The sequence below is a fragment of the Stenella coeruleoalba genome, assembly GCF_951394435.1.
Source record: "Stenella coeruleoalba genome assembly, chromosome: 9".
Classification (NCBI taxonomy): Eukaryota; Metazoa; Chordata; class Mammalia; order Artiodactyla; family Delphinidae; genus Stenella; species Stenella coeruleoalba.
Genome location: NC_137155.1, coordinates 95,259,469 through 95,282,858, shown reverse-complemented (window position 1 = coordinate 95,282,858; position 23,390 = coordinate 95,259,469). Strand labels below are relative to the sequence as shown.

At 36.1% G+C, this 23,390-nt stretch overlaps 1 long non-coding RNA gene across 1 annotated transcript in view; it reads right to left on the bottom strand.

Moving 5' to 3' along the window:
- Positions 1-319: 319 nt before the first annotated feature.
- Positions 320-23,390, bottom strand: part of LOC307191198 — a 96,012-nt gene continuing 72,941 nt past the window's right edge. The window contains exon 3 of the long non-coding RNA XR_013829634.1: positions 320-392. This is a non-coding gene — a long non-coding RNA (uncharacterized lncRNA). The remainder of the gene's footprint in view (positions 393-23,390) is intronic.

Genomic DNA, 23,390 nt, shown 5'->3' with positions numbered 1-23,390 from the left:
TGTATTTAATACTTCCGAAGTGTATACCTAAAAATGGCTAAAATGGGAAATGTTTGTTACGTATACTTTACTGCAACACCATCACCAATAAAAAAACAAAGCAAACAAGAGCTACGTCAGGAGCTTATTTTTTGGTGAACTTTGAAAGGGCGCGCTAACTTTAGTATTTATTTTCCAATTGTTTTAGAAAAGGAGAATTTTAAAATAATGCAATTATAAATAAATAAAAAAACTATACTTTGAAATATCTACTGTACTTCAACTTATCAATTTAAATATCAAAAGAAAAGGACACTGAATACCTCCGAATGAAGAAACCTGGCTTGTGGATTTCTAGGTCCTTGTGTAAGGCTGTCATGTCATTGTACCTCTCTGGGCTTCAGAATCATCACCTGTAAAATGAGTCATAAGATGATTTCTAAGTCTCTATTTAGCACTGAACATTCATCTTTTCTCAGGCTCCAACCTCAATATTCAGAAATCTCCTGTGTTATGCTAAAGGCAATCACCATTATTTTTAGTTTGGGCACTGGTCTAAATTTTTAACAAAAGCCATATAGCAGATCTTTAAATGAGTAACTTTCTCCTAGCAGAGAGAGTCCCCATTTTTATTTATTCTTGTCTCAAATGTTGCTCATTTTTTCTAATATGGAGAGAGCCCAAATTCAGTGAGATCTTCTTATATTCTTTCTCTAGTAAGAATAACAGAGAGATGTAGTTTGGCCCTATATTTTATATAATTCTATATTTGTCATCCTCTTAATTAGGAATTATTTATATAATGTTCTTTTAATCAAAAGTTTATTGGATCAATAGGGCTTTGGCCACAAGAAATATATAAAATAGGGAATTATTGATACATTACCATAAATTTATTTTTCTTTTGAGATTTACCATACACAGTATTCATCTAGAAGGAGTAGACACAAGATAAACTGCTAGAAATCTCTCTCCCTCTCTCTCTCTGTCTTTCCTCTCTCATCTTGCTCTGAATTTTTGGAGTGAATAAGGGAAATGTGCAATCAGAAAAACTATTAACAATATTTTCTCAGAAAGGAATCATAAAACATTCATCCAAATATATTCCCCAGAAGTATAGCCTGCTGTATCCCTTATGGGATAACATCTATTTTAGTTATTTATTAGTAGTTACTAGTATTCTTCAACATTTCCCCATTGGGCATTTTATCCTAAAAGATATGAATGCTAACTATATAAAAACTGTACAGAGAACGCTTTATGCTCTGTCTAAATATATTTGTCACTTGTATAGAAGCTGTAATCTCAAAAAAGGACACAGCAATTTCCTTAAATGTTAGTCCTCCATAGATGATCGCTCATAAATGAAGCCTATTTTAAAATACTTTGTGCACCAGCATAACTTCAGACTACTCAGCTTCTCTCACCACAAAAGGAGAAATTGTGGCAAAGACAAGGAAGGAAAGAACATTTCCATATCATGGGCAAAACCAAGAAATGGGATGATACACTTATACTCTAGGTAATTATAAATTAACCATTATTCCCATAAGTTAGATAAAACTTATGGCCATTTCCTGGAGCATATATCACTTGCTCCTCTTTTCTGTGTCAATTTCTACCAGAATAAATCAAGGATACTGAAGTGCTATTCAAGATTGTATGTGTGTATGTACGTGCTTGCCCATGTGTTATAGGGAGAAAGAGAGAGAGAAAGAGTGGGAGAGATAAAGAGAATGTGTTAAATTACAGTTTTCAGATTCTATGTCTAGAAGGTATTACATGCCATGGGTAAGTTTTAGAAAACATGTTATAATATCCCTGACTTTGAAAAGTCCACACATTCTGATTCTAAAATCAGAAATATTAAAGGACAATATATTAAGAAGTAGCATACATAGCATAGTATAAATAAGCAGAATATTAATAAATCCCTAAAGATTATATTCATAAATCCATGATAAAAACTACTGTGGGGGCTTCCCTGGTGGCGCAGTCGTTGAGAGTCCGTCTGCTGATGCAGGGGGCACGCCTTCGTGCCCCGGGCCAGGAAGATCCCACACGCCGCGGAACGGCTGGGCCCGTGAGCCATGGCCGCCGAGCGTGCGCGTCTGGAGCCTGTGCTCCGTAACAGGAGAGGCCACAACAGTGAGAGGCCAGCGTACCACAAAAAAAAAAAAACAACCAAAAAACTACTGTGTATGTGGAAGGAGTTCAAATAAGAGAGATTCGTTGTAGCTGGAATGTTCAGCAGAGTTTAATAGAAAAGCTGAAGCTCAGTTGACTTTGAAGGCAGATAGGATTTAGAGAATCAAAAAGAAGCAGGTGATGAGGTCATCATTAAGTATTTGCTAAGTAAACTGACATATGATGAATTAATGAATGGATGAATGAATGAAAATATAGCATAAAAGTATAAATGAATAATTAAGCATGAGCACTTACAGAATATATATTTAAAAGCATTCTGGAGATTTATCAATAAATAAAATGTTTATCTCCTCTATCCTCATGGAGCCTATACTATAGTGGGGAATATACAGACCGGTGCAGGGAATAGTTGACAAGGTATGTTAACTCTATTTGAGGATGCATTGAGAAGTAAAACGAAACACAAAAGGCATCATGTTAAAGTTAGAAGGAACTTCAGAGGTCATCCAGATCGTTCACCTTACCTTATATATAAGACATTTAAAGAGGAGAAATGCCAAGGACTTAACCAAAGTGACAAGGTTTTACTGCTAGAGCAAGGAAAAGAAACAGAGTGATGTCACCAAGATGGTGACATAGATGGTTCCTGACTTCCTTTCAAAATAACAATAATTAACAACTATTCATGCACAAGACACCACTGAGAAAACCCTAGAATATGGGGGTGAGGCTAAAGCACACCCCTGTACCACAGTGACCAAAACAGTTGACATTAGAAGGGTAAGAGGAGCAGCTATAGGCTGACCAGGTTGCCCCTACCCCAGTTCCAGCGTAGCACCATGCTGAATGGTGTCCCCTGAGCCTACAGTTCTTCCAGTGGGAAAAGAGAGCCCAGAGTGGACATCCAGCTCACCCGGTGTTGTGGGTCACTTGTTGGGAATCCCCACTGTGGTCTCACCCTCACATGGATTGCAGAGGAATCTGCAGGGCTTGAGCAAAGGGAATCCGATTATGATGGAGAATGGGGAAGGTCTTGCAACACCAGCACTTGGATTTTGGCAGAACAAGTTTCTACCTGCAGTGCCCAAGTAGTAGTCCAACCAGCAGCTTTGCTCTTCTGCAGAGCCAAGACGGTGCACCATCTAACCAGAGAAGTTGGCGGGGTGCAGGTTTGCCTGACTTGGGTCCCCAGATGAGGAGCCTTTCCAGCACTGGAGCCTGGTCTGTTCCCACCCAGTTAGGGGAGCTGAGTCATAGTCTGCCCAGTGCTGAGTGTAGCTACCAGCCCTACCTGAACAGAAAGGCTGGTCAGAATACCTAGAAGCTTCATAGTCCAGAAATGCGTGAGCAGAGGTTACAGCAGGCAGAGCTGATCATCCACAGAGTAAAGTCAGTGGCACTTTAGTCCAGGAAACTTGTGACATGGGTCAGCTCAGAGTCAAGACCACAAAGAGTCTCTTTGACCTTGGAGTCAATTCTCTTGCTCCACCCAGGCAGGGACTAATTTGTAACCCTACCCATTGCTGAATACAGCCTTCATCCCTCCAACCATGGAATGTAACAGAGCATGCAGGAAGCTTCATAACCCATCCAACAGCCCTGCTTACAGTGGGTCTTGAATAGAGACCACAGCCTGTGAATTTCTCCACCTGAAGAGCAAAACCAGTGGCCCTATCTGGCCAGGGAATTCAGTGCATAGTCTTGCCTGATTCAAATCTGCAAACAATGAACTGTGTAGGCCCTGGAGCTTGTTCCATTGTCCCACCAGCACAGAGCAATTAATTCACAGCCCCACCTATTACCAAGTATAGTACCCAATCCCACTCATCTAGTAAGGCTGACCAGAGAACCCAGGCAACCTTGGAGCCCTTCCTACAGCCTCACTTGCTTGCAGAGAGAGCCAGGTAAGCCACACTATCCATCTACCAATGGACATGTCCAGAAGCCCAAACTGAGATGACTAATGAGAACTGTCTCTGCCAAAGTGAACCTGTAAAGTCTGGAAGAGTAGACTGTTTACTCAGATATGCAGATACCAACATAAGGAATCAAGGACCATAAAAAATCAGATAAACATGACATCACCAAAGGAAACTAATAAAGTTCCAATAATAACTGACCCTAAAGAAATGGAGATCTATGAACTGTCAGACAAAGAACACAGAACAATCCTCTTTAAAATGTTTAGTGGGGGGCTTCCCTGATGGCGCAGTGGTTGAGAGTCCACCTGCCAATGCAGGGAACACGGGTTCGTGCCCTGGTCCAGGAAGATCCCACATGGCATGGAGCGGCTGGGCCCGTGAGTCATGGCTGCTGAGCCTGCGTGTCCAGAGCCTGTGCTCCGCAATGGGAGAGGCCACAACAGTGAGAGGCCCGCATACCGCAAAAAAAAAAAAAAAAAAAAGAAAAAAAAGTTTAGTGGACTATAAGAACACCGGACAAACAACTAAACAAAATTAGAAGGACAACGCATGAACAAAACAAGAAGTTCAACAAAGAAAAAGAAACCATCCAAAAAAACAATAAACATACAAAAAACAAACAAAAAAACAAAAACAGAGATTCTAGAGCTGAAAAATACAATAACTGAATTGAAGAACTCAATAGAGAGCTTCAAAGCAGACTTGACCAAGAGAAGAAAGTATCAGTGACCAAGAATTTAGGATCAAAATCAACAAAATTATAGATGAAAAAGGAAACACTATACCGGTATCACAGAAATACAAAGACTCATAAGAGGCTACTATGAACAACTATATGGCAACAAACTGGAAAACCTAGAACAAATGGAAAAATTCTTTGAAAAATACAATGTACCAAGACTGAATCAGGAACAAATAGAAAATCTGAACAGGCCAATTACTAGTAAGGAGAGTGAATCAGGAATCAAAATTCTTGCTCAAAGGAAAGCCCAGAACCAGATGGCTTCACTGGTGAATTTTACCAAACATTTAAAGAAGATTTAACACCAATATTTCTCAAACTCTTCCAAAAAACAGAAGAGGAGGAAACACTCCTGAACTCATTTTACAAGGCCATCATTATTCCGAAACTCATTTTACAAAGCCACCATTATTCCGATGCCAGAAAAGGACACTACAATAACACTATAAGCTAATATCCCTGATGAATATGGATGCAAAAATTCCCAATAAAATAAGAACAAATTGAATTCAGTAGCACATTAGAAGAATCATTCACAATTACCAACTGGGATTTATCCCTGGGAAGCAAGCATATTCCAGCATACACAAACCAAAAAATGTGACATGGGCCTCCCTGGTGGCGCAGTGGTTGAGAGTCCACCTGCCAATGCAGGGGATACGGGTTCGTGCCCCAGTCCGGGAAGATCCCACATGCCGCATAGCAGCTGGGCCCGTGAGCTGTGGCCACTGAGCCTGCACGTCCAGAGCCTGTACTCCACAATGGGAGAGGCCACAGCAGTGAGAGGCCTGCGTACCACAAAAAAAAAAAAAAAAAAAAGTGACATCACATTAATAGAACAAAAGGAAAAAAAATAGATCATCTCAACTGACACAGGAAAAGCATTTGACAAAATTCAATCTCCATTCATGATAAAGACTATTAAATTAAGTATAGAAGAAATGTACCTCAACATAATAAAGAACATATAAAATAAACCCACAACTAACATCATATTAAATGGTGAAAGATTGAAAGATTTTCCTCTGAGATCAGGAACAAGACAAAGGTGCTTACTTTCACCACTCTTATTCAACATAGTACTGGAATTCCTAGACAAAGCAATTAGGCAAGAAAAGAAATAAAAGACAACAGAACTGGAAAGAAAGAAGTAAAATTGTCTCTATTTGCAGATAACATTTTTTTATATATAGAAATTCCTAAAGACTTCACCAAAATACTCCCAGATTTAATTAACAAATTAAATAAAGTTTCAGGATTCAAAATAAATATACAAAAATCAGTAGTGCTTCTATACAGTAACAAGGAATTATCTGAACAAGAAATAAAGAACATGATCCCATTTACAACAACATCAAAAATAATACCTAGAAATAAATTTAACCATGGGGGTAAAAGTTCTCTACACTAAAAACCACAAGACATTGACATTGATAAAATAAATAGAAGAATGTACAAATAAATGATCTCATATTCATGGATTGAAAGAATTAATATTGTTAAAATATCCATACTACTCAAAATCATCTATATATTCAATGTAATTCCTAACAAAATTCCAATGCCATTTTCTATAGAAGTAGAAAAAAATCCTAAAACTTATATTCAACCACAAAAAACCTCAAACAGCCAAAACAAGAAAGAAAAACAAAGTGGGAGGCATCACACATCCTGATTTCAAAATGTATTATAAAACTACATTATAGTACAGGAATAAAAACAGACACATAGAGCAGTGGAACAGAATTGAGAGCTTAGAAATAAACTCATGCATATATAGTCAAGAAGTATTTGACAAGGGAACCAAGAATATTCAATAAAGATAAAAGAGTGTCTTCAATAAGTGGTGCTGGGAAAACTGGATATTCACATGCAAAAGAATGAAACTAGACTCCTATCTTACACCACACATAAAAATTAACACAAAATGGATCAGAGTTAAATGTAAGACTGGAAACCATAAAACTCCTAGAGGAAAACATAGGAAAAACGCTCTTTGACATGAGTCTTGACAGTGGTTTCTTTGGATATGACACCTAATGCACAAGTAGTAAAATAAAAAAAACAAGTGGAAGTACATTGAACTAAAAAGCTTCTATATAACAAAAGAAACAATCAGCAAAATGAAAAGACAACTTATGGAATGGGAAAAATATTTGCAAACCAAATATCTGACAAGGGCTTAACATCCAAAATATATAAAGTATGCATACAACTCAATAGTAATAGAAACAAATGATCCAATTAAAAAATGGGAGAAGGACCTGAGTAGACATTTTTTCCAAAGAAGATATACAAATGGCCAACAGGTACATCATTACTCATCAGGGAAATGGAAATCAAAATCACAGAGATACTACACCTGTTAGAATGACTCTTACCAAAAAGATAAGAGTTAACAAATACTGGTGAGACTGTAGAGAAAAAGGGAATCTTCGTGTGCTGTTGGGGGGGATTGAGATTGGTACAACCAATTACAGAGGTTCCTCAAAAATTTTTAAATAGAACTACCATATGATCCAACAATTACACTTCTGGGATTGTATCTGAAGGAACAGAAACAACAAAACACTATGTCATAGAGATAATTTCACCGCTTTGTTCAGAGCAAACATTATTTACAATAGCCAAGAGATGGAAACAACTTAAGTATCCATTGACGGATGAATGAATAAAGAAGTTGTGAGAGAGAGAGAGAGATTTTATATATATATATATATATATATATATATATATATATATATATATATATATATATATAGCTCCACTAGGAAAAGGAAGCAATTCTGTCATTTGCCACAATATGGATGGACCTTGAGGATATATTGCTAAGTAAAGTAAGTCACACAGGGAAAGGCAAAGACCATACAATCTCACTTATATGTGGAATCTTATAAAACCAAAAACAACAACAAAATGAACTTACAGAAACAAAGTAAAGATTGATGGTTGCCAGAGGCAGGGGGTTGGGGATGAGTGAAATGGGTTAAGGGGGTCAAGAGGTACAAATTTCCAGTTATAAAATAAAAAAGTCCTGCAATGTAATGTATAACATGGTGACTATAGTTAATAATACTGTATTATGTATTTGAAAGTTGCTAAGAGAGTACATCCTAAAAATTCTTGTGAGAAAAAAATTGTAACTATGTGTGGTGATGAATGTTAACTAGACTTACTGTGGTTATCATTTTGTTATGTTATATACCTGAAAATAATATAATGCTATATGTCAATTATGTCTCAGTTTTTAAAAAGTTACTGAACAACAAACAAAATATAAAAGTAAAAGGTGTCTTCAGCTTTTAGTGGGTCTAAAAGGATGTAATTTACATGTGATTTCCCTTAATATATCTTGTGTCTCAGATGTGGTTTATTGCAAGGCTAATAAGCAAAAAACCTCACAGTTGTTTCAATGGATCCGCAAACTTATTCTTCATTTACACATAAAATACATATTTCAACAACTAAAATATCACTATTAATGGCTCCCTGGTCCATGGGTTATTTGGTAGAAAGGTCCAAGTAGAAGTCTCTGAAATTTTCTTTCCCTAGCAAAATAATAAAGCAAAAACAATGCTGCATTCCTTTGAGAATTACAAACCAACATGCCACCATAAAAATTTTGATATTGGGACCAGTGTCTAGTCCATATAGCAAGGGTGTGTTAAGTGTAGTGGCAGATCCTAGATTACAGCTACAACAGTAATTTCAGTGGCAGACTCCCACATCCATTTCTGCTTAAAATCAGGAGGTTTCTATTTCCTGCCTCTGAACTGTGGTTGATATAACGTTTAACCAAGATGACACTGACACAAGGCAAGTAGCCAAGGATGGCTTAGTCAAGAAGGTATTTAGATGAGATCAGCAATGGAAATTTTGCAAATCTCAACTCCAGATGGAACTGGAATACAGAGACATATTCAGTCAAGTAGAAGTTCAGCTACAGCAGGATATACTTATTAGCACGAGTAGGGCATTGTTGCTAAAGTTCAGAGTCGGTCAAAGATCTTATTTTCAAGATGGAATAAGAGGAAGCAGAGGAGACTAATTTAGTAGTAGAAATGGCAACCAAGGTCGTTCCTAAGAGAACTGGATAATCTCAGTGGAGACTTGTTGGAAAGTGGTATCTTTACACAGGTTTGTCTTAAAGGAGGCAGGTCCATCCAGCTTCATGGTGATACAAGTCAATCTTTATATGTTGGACCTCTCTAATTCCGTGAAAGAGGGAATGCCTGTATGCACAGAAGACACTGATGGAAGTTAGGTAGAAATTTAATTTTTTAAAATTTTCAATATGTGGGATTAGAATTCACAGAAGTATTTATTTAATCAGGGCCCTGATCATTGTTCCCAGGCAAAAAGAGTCAAATCATTTAGAAACTCAGAAAAAGGAAATAATACTTTGTAATGAGTAATCAGAAAATATTTCATAGAGAAAGTGCATTTGATCTGAGGTTTGAAATACCGAGAGCAATTTGTGTGACAATTGTGGGAGAACAGAAGACACAAAAATGGGAATTAGGAGGTTCAGATGAATTTTAAAAAGAATTTTAGAAGAAAGAACAAGAAAATCAAAGGGCCAAATGTAGTGCTCTATGATCATTTCCATTTTAGGAAAACAGAGTATAGAGACTTAATTTCAAACTCTGCCATAATCTACTTCCTGTATGAGTTACTTGATATACCTCTCAGCTTACTCATATATCCCTGATGATACTATAGAAAAGTTTAAGTTAAATAGCATAAGTTAAATGCTTAGACTTTTAAGAAGTTTTTTTTTAAATATTTTCTATAACTCTTGAAACTGTTTTTCTTTTATAAGACTTTTAGTTTTCCAAGAAAGACATTGTAAAAAACAAAAGCACTTGAGACAGATTAAGAAAGACTTCTCAGTTAAAATTTAGATTGAAATAGACAACAAAGGTTTCCTACAAAATGAGGCAGAGGTGACTTACCCAGGGAATAAGTGTCAGCATTAGAAAATTCACATTTCTTCCTGCACTCCCATCTCCACCAGGATGGCTCTTCCTAGTTAATTCCTAAGCATTTTTCAAGTTGTTGCCCATACCTTTTTAATGCCAAATTTTCTGATATTTCCAGCCAGGTAAGTGTTTCGTGCTAGTGATAACCATATACCTTATTTGTACCCCTACTGGACACATATGTTGATATGTCTGTCCCAGCCCTACCCTGAGAGGTCACTGAATGAAAAAAACATGTTTTAATATTGTTTGTATCCTCAGCAACTATAAAGTATCTGGAACATAAAAACAGCTTAATAAATGCTTTCTGGAAAACAAACCAGAAGGAAAATGATAGCTGCTGACAGGAAACCTAAAAGCCAAGTGTTAACAACAAATTTTGCTTAGAAATTTTGTCTAAAGCTAACTTTTATTTAATGATGTTTGTTGCCTGATATAACACGTAAAGCCAGAAGGAAGGGAGGGAGGGAGAGAAAGAAGGGGCAAGGAAGGAGAAAAATAATTATCCCAAAGCCAAGCAAAGAAAAAAGAAATTCTATATAAGAGCTATTGTAATGAATTGTCAAAGACTTTTGAAGCTTTGTGTGACTAGGTTAACAAATATCTTACTATGAGCCATCTGTTATGTTTCTGACATTACCTTTTTCACAGGTCATCATTCTTCTCTTTTTTCTGATATGAAGACACTCATAATAAGATTATTCAAATATGTTTCATGAAATTTTGGTCCTTCTGGTTTGAACTTAGATAGAGTAGAGGATTGGGTAAAGTTCTGTGACTTTCAAATGGAAATATTTATAATTAAAGGCAACATATGGGGGTGGCAGGTGGTCAACTCCTGCAATAATGGCTATGATATGAGTTAATTTAGAAAGCTAAATTGAAGAGCAATGAGTTCCAAAATGCATAATCCACGCAAAGAAAATAGCACTTTGAGGCCTATGCCCATCAGTTATTAACTGATTCAAAAGAATTAACCCCTTAACACCAAAAGCTTTGTTAAGCAAATTTCATGGTACATTCCAGTATCCAAAGCACAGTGATTCTGTTATCTATCAATTCCACAATACGCAACTAGGAGGGAAAAAGTTATTTTTGTGAAATGCTTGGAAAGATACAAAGTGGTTCACTAGAACTATTTTTTAAAATTCCTTTAAACAAGTAGTTTATCTCTGGTAACAGGACATACCTCCCCCTCAACCTATTAACCATGAGTAACTTGGATTACATTGTTTCGCATAAGACTAGGAAATTGTCTTGGCCATGTACCATTCACCATGCCAAGCAAATAAGGAGATGGCCCTTCCAAACCTGATTCAAGTAAGGAAGCATTCACAAAGTTATAAGAAAATCTTGAAGCTGTGCTTCCTCCTATCTTTACAACCAAAGGGTGATGAAGCCATGCATCTAATGTTTATTATGTCCAGAAGACTTAACTCAAGTTTTGGCTTTCCATGTTAACACAACCAAACAATCCACAGTTAATAAACAAGGGAACAGAAATAAATACGTTTTGAAAACGTGAACATTTATGTTGATTCCACCTTGAAGAAATAGCATCCTTTGCTGGAAGAGAATGGTCGGAATAAAGAACCAATAGTTCTTTTATTCCTCACTCTAATTCTGCTCTAACACTAAAACATTTTATGATTATCATGAATCACTGTATTATTTATTAGTCCTTACTTAAAATATAATATCGGTCAATGTTCAGTTCCTCAGTATGAAATTGTAATCATATAAACACCTCATTTTCCATTAAAAGTCAAAAACAAGAAAATTAATCTGCTTCCATGAAGATTTTTAACTACAGATATTAGATACTCCCAGATGGGATCTAGATGGAAGTCAGATGTACAAAACAAAGAGTTGACGGTCACCAAGCAGCAACAAGTGGATCAATATAATCAGTCTGTGTTTCTGTTGCCTAGAATATTTTTACCTATACAATGCCATAGCTCCACAGACTTGGAGGACTAAGGGTTTGGTTTCCTATTCTGTCCACAACAAATTTCATGCACTATACAACTCAAGTTACATCTCTGAGTCTAACTCTTTTTGTCTCAATTATATTTGGTCTAATGTTCTATGACTGTAAACGTCTATGGTTGTGAATCTGTCCTAACAGGGTTCTTAACACCAACAAAACTGCATTAATTGTCTTGTGTGTTGAGGGTATTATACTTATGTGTACACAAACACATAAATATAGTCTAGAATTCTACGTTAGGACCAAATTGTGAAGGCTATTAAATTCTGGAATGTACTGAAGTATGTTCTGAACTGATGAGGACACATTTAAAAGCTTTTTAAGCACTGGGGTAAGGTGGCTGTATGATGTTTTTCAAAGATTGCTATAACATAGATGGCAGATTAAAAGGATAAATGGGACTTCCCTTGTGGCACAGAGATTAAGAATCCGCCTGCCAATGCAGGCAACACGGGCTCGAGCCCTGGTCCGGGAAGATCCCACATCCCACATGCCACGGAGCAACTAAGCCCACGTGCCACAACCACTGAGCCTGTGCTCTAGAACCTGTGAGCCACAGCTACTGAGCCTGTGCACCTAGAGCCCGTACTCCGCAACAAGAGATGCCACCGCAATGAGCAACAAAGACCCAAGGCAACCAAAAATAAATTAATTTAAAAAATAATAAAAAAGGATAAATGACTAAAGGCAAGGATATCTTACAGAAAGCTATTTAACAGCAGAGGAAATGAGGGTATGGTGTAGGAAAGGAGAGGAAAACCACAGGTAAAGTATTTTGGAAACAAAAACAATGAGACTCAGTGATCAACTATCTGTGGAACGAAGGGTAGGTAAGCCAATCTCATGTGAGGTCAATACAAAGGAAATGGTGGCAAGAACAGCCCTCTAGATTTTTATAGCAAAATGCCATGGTATTACATATGATCACCCAATTTGAATATATATATGGAGAACGAGGAAAAATTAACGAAAAGAAATTCTGAAGGTCACAACTTCTAAGAGTGGGCAGGGGGTGAATGACCTACACAAATTCTGTAAAGAAAGCGTTGGAAAAATAGAAAGGGAAGCAGGTGTAATCAATCTATAAAAACCAAAGGAATAAGTAGTATTTAAGAAAGAAGCCCATGGCTAATATTGTCAAACGGTGCAGATGTGAAAAGAAAATGATCCTTAAAAAGAATCCACTGGAGTTTAGTGAGGTCATCAGTTAACACTGGTCAGTGTGGTCCCACTGGAGTGGTAGTGACTTAAGCCCAAAAGTAGTTGATGGGAGTCGAGAGCAGGAGATGCAGGAACTTAGGTGGCAACTACTGACTTGTTCTTTTCTTTTTTTAAAAAATTCATTTTCTTTATTTATTTTTGGCTGTGTTGGGTCTTCATTGCTGCGCGCGGGCTTTCTCTAGTTGTGGCGAGAGGGGGCTACTCTTCGTTGCGGTGTGCGGGCTTCTCATTGCAGTGGCTTCTCTCATTGTGGACCATGGGTTTCAGTAGTTGTGGCTCACGGGTTCTACAGCACAGGCTCAGTAGTTGTGGTGCACGAGCTTGGTTGCTCCGCCGCATGTGGGATCTTCCCGGACCAGGGATCAAACCCGTGTCCCCTGCATTGGCAGGCGGATTCTCAACCACTTCATCACCAGGGAAGCCCCTGACTTGTTCTTTTATATTTTCCTGACATGAAAATTTGGAAGGATTTAGTGGAGTAGGAGGGATGAAAAGTAAGGATGTAGCCAATGGAATAAACAGAGAACAAAGCTAAATTTTGATACGCAAGGAAGATGTTGGGATCCTTAAATACTTTATTAAGAAGTTAGCAGAGAGGAAAAAGTTGAATACATAGGAGAGAGCACAAATATTGATAATATCTTTGTGGAAAAGGAAGGGTATGGGCTCATGAGCAGAGAGGGAAGGATTCTTTTTCTAACAGAAGAGAATACTACTCCCTCCTGAGACTCAGTGTTAGAAATATCAGAGATATCCCTTTAATTAGTATTCTCCACATACTCTTCTTAAATAATCAAATCTCCAGAGATTCCAGAATTAAGGTTTCAAAATTCAAATTTGAATGAAAAAAGTTAGGTCAAATGCAAATGAAACATTTTCTGAGATTCCATTTCAGACTATGCAGTGCCTTTACCGGGACACCTCTTTCAAATCAGAATATGCTTGAGCGAATAATCACTTATATATTAGACAGTTCTGAATTTAAGACAAGGTCAGCAGTGAAGAAATGAGGTGCTCTGGCCTTTACTGCGTTTCTGTGCTGTGTTCCCCTCTGCTGTACACACTTAAATCATTCTCTCAATTGTCTGAACTGGACAGGATGCAGAAGGAGTTCTTAATCGTGCAAGTACTTTCTATGTCCCCCGATATTTTAAATGAAATAAAGCTCTTATTTTCTGCATATATTCCTATTGCTTGTGCTGCATTCATATATCCAGGTTTTATGGAGTCTGAAACTGATACACTCTGTGGGGATCTTTATAAGTAAAAAATAGATATGAATTTCTAAATTCTAAAGGGAATGAAGGGCTCATTAACGGGAGGTTAAGTGAGAGACGCCGAGAATTAACCTTCATTAGTTTCATCTAAACCCGGTTAAACCAAGGACATTTTAAGTTATATTCCAGAAGATGAGGTATGATTGCTTTGCTTTGTCATGAAGTTTACAAGCAGCACATAGACCCAGATAGACAACATTATAAGGAAGAGTACTATTTGCTACCCCACAGTCCCATGTATGCCTAGAATAAGCTTGCATGACCAAAGTTATGTTGTAAAATTTACGAGTACCTATTTCTTGTGGTTTGATTGATACTACAGCCCAGATCGTAGTCTAAGATTCATCTTTGATATACTTCCAAATTCAAGCACTAACTTAATATTAAGTCTGCTTTCATTTTGTCTTTTGGTTTTGTCTCTCCCTCTGGAATTTCATTACTATTCATCTTGGGTGTTGATTTCCCCACTAGGCTTGCTGCCTAAGTCCTTCATTTGTAACTGTTACCCCACTAACTATAAATTTGAACTAGATTAAACTTCCTAAAACTCTGATCCATGGGCATTACATTCTTGATCCAAAAACCTTCAGTGGTTCCTCAACACATATAAAATAAGACTCAAACAAACTGGCAATCAAGGTCTATCACAATCTAAGTCCTACATTTACCCTTGTTTACTACCACACTCCAATACGACACTATATTTCAGACAAATTGGCTTACTGGTTGCTCCACATTCAACTTAATGCATGTCCTTTCATGTACGCTTTTCCCCCAAGTGGAATATTCTTAGTGCTTTTTACCCTATCTATTAAGTCATTATCCATTCTACATGAGCAATTTCAAATGTTACACAAATCTTTTTTGAATTTTAGTAACAGCTTCTTTTTTAATTGCCTAATCACTCTTGTATACTCAGTTATCTTCTTATTGTCAAGAGTCATCTTCTCTTATTTACTTCCTATTGGTTCATAAAAAACACAAACCCTTTGAGATTAGGAGACATTTAGTCAACTTATTTATTTTTCTGAACACTTAGCATACTGCTCTATGTTTAGGAGTAAATAAGTGTGTGTTTATAAGGATCTGAATTTCAAATAGAAAGATAACAAATATAGACACCAGTGGCAAAGAGAAGCTCCTGTTTGATCATGTATAACCGTGTTCATCGTGCTTTAAAATTATTACAAAGAAATGGGTTAATTTTTTCCAAGTTCCACAAACCCAATTAGTACATGAAACCTCAGCTTTATTCTTTTCTGATATTACCTGCAGGGGGAAAAACACCGTTTGGCAGGCAAAACAAATAGCTTCTTACTTGATGATAGAAAATGACAAGTGGATTTCCATACACATCTTCAAAAATGAGCTCTGGAAAGTAGGAGACTAATAAAGTTGTAACAACCTTTTATAAACTATTTAGACAAAGAAGGGATATGTAGAATCCCTTAGATCCCCAGTCACATAGGAGATGATACATTAGCAGAGATCAATCTGCTCCACTTCCGTCAGCTGTGCTCAGTGACATTCTTATTTATAATTTCCTCTTAGAGTATTTCATAGGCACATATTATCAAATTCTTATCAAAGTTTTCTATGTGTGATATATTAGAAAATACATTTTAAAAAATGCTTTATCACCTCACACCAGTCAGAATGGCCATCATTGAAAAGTCCACAAGTAATAAGCGGTGGAGAGGGTGTGGAGAAAAGGGAAGCCTCCTACATGTTGGTGGGAATGTAAATTGGTTCATCCACTATGGAAAACAGTATGAAGGTTCCTTACAAAACTAAAAATAGAGTTACCGCATGATCCTGCAATCCCATTCCTGGGCAGATATCTGGAGAAAACTCTAATTAGAAAAGATACAGGCACCCTAAATTTCACGGCAGCACTAGTTACAATAGCAACCTAAATGTCCACTGACCAATGAATGGATAAAGATGACGTGGTATATGTATACAATGGGATATTACTCAGCCATAAAAAGCAATGAAATAATGCCATTTGAAGCAACATGGATGGACCTAGAGATTATCATATTAAGTAAATCAGGCAGAGAAAGACAAATATCATATGGTATCACTTATATGTGGAATCTAAAAAAATGATACAAATGAACTTATTTGCAAAACAGACTCACAGACATAGAAAACAAACTTATGGTTACCAAAGGGGATAGTGAGGCAGGGGTGATAAGTTAGAAATTTGGGATTAACATATATATATATACTACTATATATAAAACAGGTAAAAAAACAAGGGTCTACTGTATAGCACAGGGAACTAACTATACTCAGTATCTTGTAATAACCTATAATGGAAAAGAATCTGAAAACTATCTATCATTCTATCTATCTATCTATCTATCTATGTGTATATGTATAACTGAATCACTTTGCTGTATACTTGAAATACAATATTGTAAAGTAACTATACTTCAATAAAAAATGCTTTAACAGTTTATCCAGCTAATCATGTACTTTTAGTATTTTAAGTTGATAAATATCAATTTTTCTGTCCAATGCCTAGTGCTTCCAAATAAATTATGCTAATTCAATTTAATTGAACACCACAATTAAAATTTTAAATTCCATGAAAGTAACACTATCTTCATCAATTTCTAAAATTTTGGATTGCCCCTCATCACAAAATCTTAATAGCCAAAGCATTCTAAGAACAATGCCATTATTATACATAAGCAAAATATCTTTTCCATGTTATACTGAACATTCCATTTTAGTCCAACATTGTTAAAGCTATGGTTAAATTATCTATATAACCTTTCAGCACAGCATTTATTTCTTTTCAACTGCAGTAATATCACAAGAAATATGTAATACTTTATCCACAATCCTTTTAAAGTCTAGCCTTATCATTGTCCATAGGTGTTCCTAAAATGCTCTCCATAACAGAAGTTAACCTTGTTCTATCATTTCACAAAAATTCTAGAACCTTATAGAAATTATTTAATACATGAGTTCAAACACTAAAATAATTCAGACAATGTTCTAAACATTTATCTGCAAAGCAGGTACTGCATATTTTTATATCCACTCACTGAGGGCTCCCGAATTCATTTCTCCAGCTGATATCCTTCCCCTGGTTTCCAGTCTCATACAGCCAATTGCCTCTATCACAGTGTTTAATGAGCATCTCAAACTTAATATCTGCAAAACTGAACCGTGTGTTCTCTGCACCTACGCCATGCCCACTGTTCCTTCTTCACCATCTCAGTTAATTCTATTCTCCATAACAGCAACTATATTCTTCCAGTTGCTCAGACCAAAATCTTGGAATCACACTGGCTTCCTCCTGCTTTCACATCGCATAATCAATTTCTCTAGCAACTCCTGTCCCTACTATTTTGAAATACACCTGGTACCTGACAACTTCTCACATATCCACCACTAACCCCTTGTCCCCAGACACCATCATTTTAGGGGTACATGAATGTAGTTCTATAATACACATTAGGGTGCTATTATGTATAAAGTGCTTCCCAGACTAGGAATATGTTACAAGACATAGAGAATAAGTGTAACAAAAGAGAAAATTAATTAATAGGCCAGCATCCACTTGTTGCTCTGCATTTTATCCCACTGCCCCTGTGAACCAGCTCTTTCCCATCATGTCACTCATCTCTATTTGCTTTAGACTTATATGTTTTTAGATACAAATTCATTGGCATGACTTAAAACTTCATAGACCTAAATAAATAATTATTTTAGGTTGGTTTGGGAGCGCATCATATATACCCCTCTGTGTTAAGCTCATCATTGTGAGTTGCAGAAACGACAAAGTTACGTTATATAAACTGTTTGGTGTTGCCAGATGACATGATACTTGTAATAAGCATGGATATACTCTGCCACCACAGATCAGAATGTATGGCCACAGGTATGTGCAATCTAGAGGGAAGATTTCCAAAGTTCTGCCAGCATGTCACTTCAGTGACCCTCTCTACCACAGTCATGCCCTCTCTAATTCAGTCTGGATCACAGCCTTGTGCGGAGCTCTTCTCAGGGGCTCTTCATTGCATGCTCCATCTCAGCCCTACCGCTAGTAGTTCCTCCTTCTATAGGCAATTTCCATATTCTTTAAAGTTCTCTTTATATATTACTTGCCAATCCCCATTATTTCAATCTCCTATTGTGAATTTTTTACATTAAACTTTCTCTGTTCAAATGACTGTGTGATATCGGCCTACTGATTGGACTTTGACTGATGCACATGAACCTATGGCCTCATGATTTAAGATACATCATTGTATATGAGTGGAGGAAAGCTTCCTAAGTCAATAAATGAGGAGGTTTGGGTATCTGGATAGGAAAGGAAGAAAGAAAAATGAAAGAATTAGAAAGGAAAGAAACTGATTTTGGACCACTGTTTCATATTAAACACAAAACCAATTCTAGATGTATTAAAAATGAAATGTGAAATACAAAACGAAATAACGTTTAAAGAATATATAGAAGAACAAGATCTTTGTGACTTCAGGGTATAAATTTGCTTAAGTGAGACGTAAAAAGCACTAATCATAAAGAGCTATACTGATAAATTTAAATAAGTAAACATTACAAAACTCTGTATACATCATGAAATAAAAAGACAAACAATAAACATATGAATAAATTGTATTTCAAAAGAGAAAAGACAAGTCAAGACCGATTTTAAAATAAAATACTTGACACAAACACTCTCTCCACCAAGAAAAGGAATCCAATTTGCCAATAGCCATATGATAATGCGGCTTACCATTATTAATCAGAAATTTCAAATCCTAACTATACTGATGTATTTCAAACTTTCCCATTTGGCACAAAGCAAAAATTTCTCACACCAAGTGTTGTCAATGTTGAAGAAAAAGTCTCAATTATATACACATCTGGAGAGAATGTAAGTGGCCACTCATTTGGAAAAAAATGTTTATATGATCTAGATTAGTTTATCATTTCTGGAATCATCTACTTTCAGTGAGGTGGAATTTGAGTGTGAATTCATCTGGCTTTTCCTGGTGCTTTTGACTTAAATTTCATTGTATTCCTTTGACTAAGTAATACCTTATTAATTTGCTACAAAATTCTAGACACACCAGTGTAGAGACCTTACACATATAGGATTTCCTTCTCTCCTCTATACATCTGTACCTAACAGCCACCTACGAGTGAGTCTACCTCATTTCAAATAGATTCAAATAGAATCCAACAGTTTCCCAGTGTTTTGATGAGAAATAGCATTTTGTTTGTAAAATGGGAGTTATTTATCAAATACTGCATTTCACCAAATGACTACCTGATGAAAAGGAAAAACCCACACAGATGAGAAAACATTTTTATTCCCTTTCTCTTTCCCCACGTGAATATTTAAGTTAGTAAGATATGAGTCTTTTCATTTATAGGTGTAAGCCTCCTGGACATATTAACAGCTTTCCTATCGTTTGGTATTTTTTTGCTTGTTATGCAAAGATATTTCTGCTCAAACTTTAAAGTGCTACATTTGGAAATTACAGAGTATTGTTTATTCCAGAAGTTCAAGTTTGTACCATATATGACGATCCTTAAGTGTTATATGCACGTGTGCATATGTATATGTGTGTATATATACAATATACATGAAATATATGTTTCATAATATTTCATATATACATGTATATGTTTATGTGTATATTCATTAACTTCAGTAACTTATTTTTTACATTTTTTTTTCTCTGCGGTACGCGGGCCTCTCACTGCTGTGGCCTCTTCCATTGCAGAGCACAGGCTCCGGACGCGCAGGCTCAGCGGCCATGGCTCACGGGCCCAGCCGCTCCGCGGCATGTGGGATCTTCCCGGACCGGGGCATGAACCCGTGTCCCCTGCATCGGCAGGCAGACTCCCAACCACTGCGCCACCAGGGAAGCCCAGTAACTTATTTTTAAAAGGTATTATATTTGCCCTTCAGGACGCAGATTTCGTTGTCAGCCGACCGTAAACATTTGGCTTGCTCCTTCTCTGTACCTCTTTATGTATGTGGTGATCTTACACTCTGTACTTAATTTGAGCTCAGATCCAGTTTTTAATACATCTCAAGCAGCGATAGCCCCAGAAATTGCAGAAGGTACAGCTCTTTGTGTTTTATGGGACAACGCTTTGGCAGAAGACAAATCACATAATAAAGGTCAGTAAATGACGTTCTACAAAAATTGTAATAAAATTGACCACAAAAAAGTTGAAATCTGTAATATCTGTAATGAATAACTCTTATTGCTTCATAAATAAAGACAAACAAAGCAGGAGAAAGTTGACAGAATATATGAATAAGCAATTTGTAGAAGAGTAAATTCAAATGAAAAATAAAATATATTTCAATATGATACCGAAGGGAATGTAAATTAAAATAACCAGTTACAATTCATACTTATCAGGCTGCAAAAAATTAAAAAAAAGAAACTTAATATTGGTGGGGAAACTGGAAAAAGAATACAATCATACATTTTGTATCCATAAATCAAGATTAATAATGTGATCTATACCACAGGTCTTATGTCTAACAGCCACAGATGAGTGAACAAATCTCATTTCACTCTCATCAGCAGTGAGTTTTATAATTTCCCATTGCTTTTAGGAGAAACAGCATTTTGTTTTTTAACTGGCATTTATTTATTGAATATTGAGTTTCACCAAATTACCATGCGACTAAATGAAGAGGAAAAAAACATACTGTTCAAGACAACACTGACCCAAGGCAATTCTGTTTCCTAGGAAGTAGAAAATATATTTCTGAAATGAGGTAGTCTTTTATTTAGCCAAATACCAACTTGGACAAATTGTCTATGAAAAATAAGTTCCCTTTACCCATACTTTCTCTCCACGCTTTCTCTCCATTCTACAGTATGACGTAGAAGAAAAAAGGTGAAGGTGTTTCAAAGACAGAATAGAGCAGCTTTAATTTAAAAATTAAGAATAAAACTCAAAGTGACTAGGGCAGCCAGAGAAAGAGTAATGGGAAAGTGGAATAAAAAAGAAGAAATGAAGAGTGAAGGCAGGTACCTGGGGCAGAAAAGTTTCCCACGGGACTGAGCAGGTTGCTACAGCATCCATGAATGAGCTCAACATTGAACAAAATTTCCTATCCAAGGTGTGGCTGAGGTGAATTTAGAATAATAAGGTTAGTATTAAATTAACTTTTTGCCCTATTGTCTAGAAAGAGGGAGACTTCCATCAGGGGGGTAATCCTATGAAATATTCTAGAGATTTCCCCTTAACTCTCAGACAATATTATGAATGTGACTCACATACCAAGTAATAAGACCCATTTAAATAATCAATTGTGACAAGACACATTACTAAGGCCGCTATATGACTTACTTTTAAATCATTGAAACAGGTACTACCAATCACAGAACAAATAATTGAGGACACTTTATAATGTTATGATTTATTTTCATTTATAATCCCTTATCTCTTCATTCTCTCTTCCCTTCCCTCACTTACTTTATCACTATCATTCTGTCTTCATCCTGATAGTTTATCTTCAGATACACCTAGCCAAAGATACACTCTTTCAATGTGACACCTTTAGGCACTTTGCTCTGGAAATGGAGTTACAAATTCCTGGATAAAATAATCTAACCAATAGTTAACAATCATTACCATCCTCATCTAGCCAAGGAAAAAAAACCCGCTATATCACTGTCTAAAAGTTATGCTTCCATAAATAACAATGTTAAACAAACTCTCTATTTCTGTGCCCTCTTGTCTTGTCAACCTTTCTTTGGTGTAGGGCACAGTTTTATTTTTGTAAAACAAACAAACAAAAACTTGGGGTTTAATTACTCTGTGAATTTGTAGGTACACATCAAATGCATTTGGTTTTAAATAAACTCCCGGTAGAATTTAAGCTTTTTAAAATAATTACACTTTAAAAAGCATTTAAACAATCTTCATATTTAATTCGTTAATATGAAAATTCTTTGGATTTTATGAACAAATAATTTGATATGCAAAACAACTCAATGTTTCTCCTCTGAGTCAAGATGTCTTTATGCTACTAATAAAAGTAAACACTCTCATTTTCTCGTATATAATAAACGATGCGACCTGCATAGTTCCGAGTACTCTGTATATATCACAATAATCACAACCACCACCATGCAAAGTAGGTACCATTTTCTCCATTTTACACAGAAAAAGGAAAGTTGGATAACCTGCTTAAAGCCACAAAAGTAAAAACTGGCAAAGGTAAAATTAAAACCTAATTCTATCTTGTACTTTTTAAGTTGTTTACATTGTATTCACCCATTTCAGTACAGTATGTAGTTTGAGGCATTTTGGTAGTTGTATACCACTGCTTAACTCTCACCACAAAGAAAAAGATAAAGAACTGTTCTATTGTCCTAAACAGTTTTCTCAAGGCCCCTTACAGACTATCTCCTCTTCCAGTATCTAGCCCAGGCAACTACCACTTTCCTGTCTCTAAAAAAAAATTTTTTCTAGAAGTTCATATGAATGGATCATACAGGATGTAGTCTTTTGTGTGATTATTTTTACAGATTATAATGTTTTCAGATTTAGTCGTACTTTTGTGAATAGTTTTTTTTCTTGCTGAGTAATGCCATAATTTTATCCTTTCACTATTTAATGCACATTTGGATTGTTTTTAGGTTTTTTTTGTCTTTTTATTATTAGATATAGTGCTGATGTGAATGAAGATATACAGAAATATTCAGCTGGACAAATACTTTCACATTTATCTTGTGGAAAATATCAAAGAGTAGGGTTGTTGATTGGTATCATAAATGTATGTTCCACCTTATAAAGATATTGCTATACTGTTTTCCAGTGTGCTTGTGACTTAGCATTTCTACTAGTACTGTTTGAGTTCCGGTTAGTCTATATTCTTGCCAAAATTAGTTATTTTCCGTTTTTTTAAAGTTTAGTTAATCTTATGAGTGTATCGTGGTATCTCATTGTAGTTTATTTTTGAATCTCTGATGGCTAGTGTAATTAAGCATGTTTTTATGTGCTTATTGGTATTTTATGTCTTTTGTGAAGTGTCTCTTCAAACCCTTTGTCCAGTTTTAATTGACCTGTCTTTCTATTACTAATTTGTGAGATTTATACAGTTGACCCTTGAAAAACACA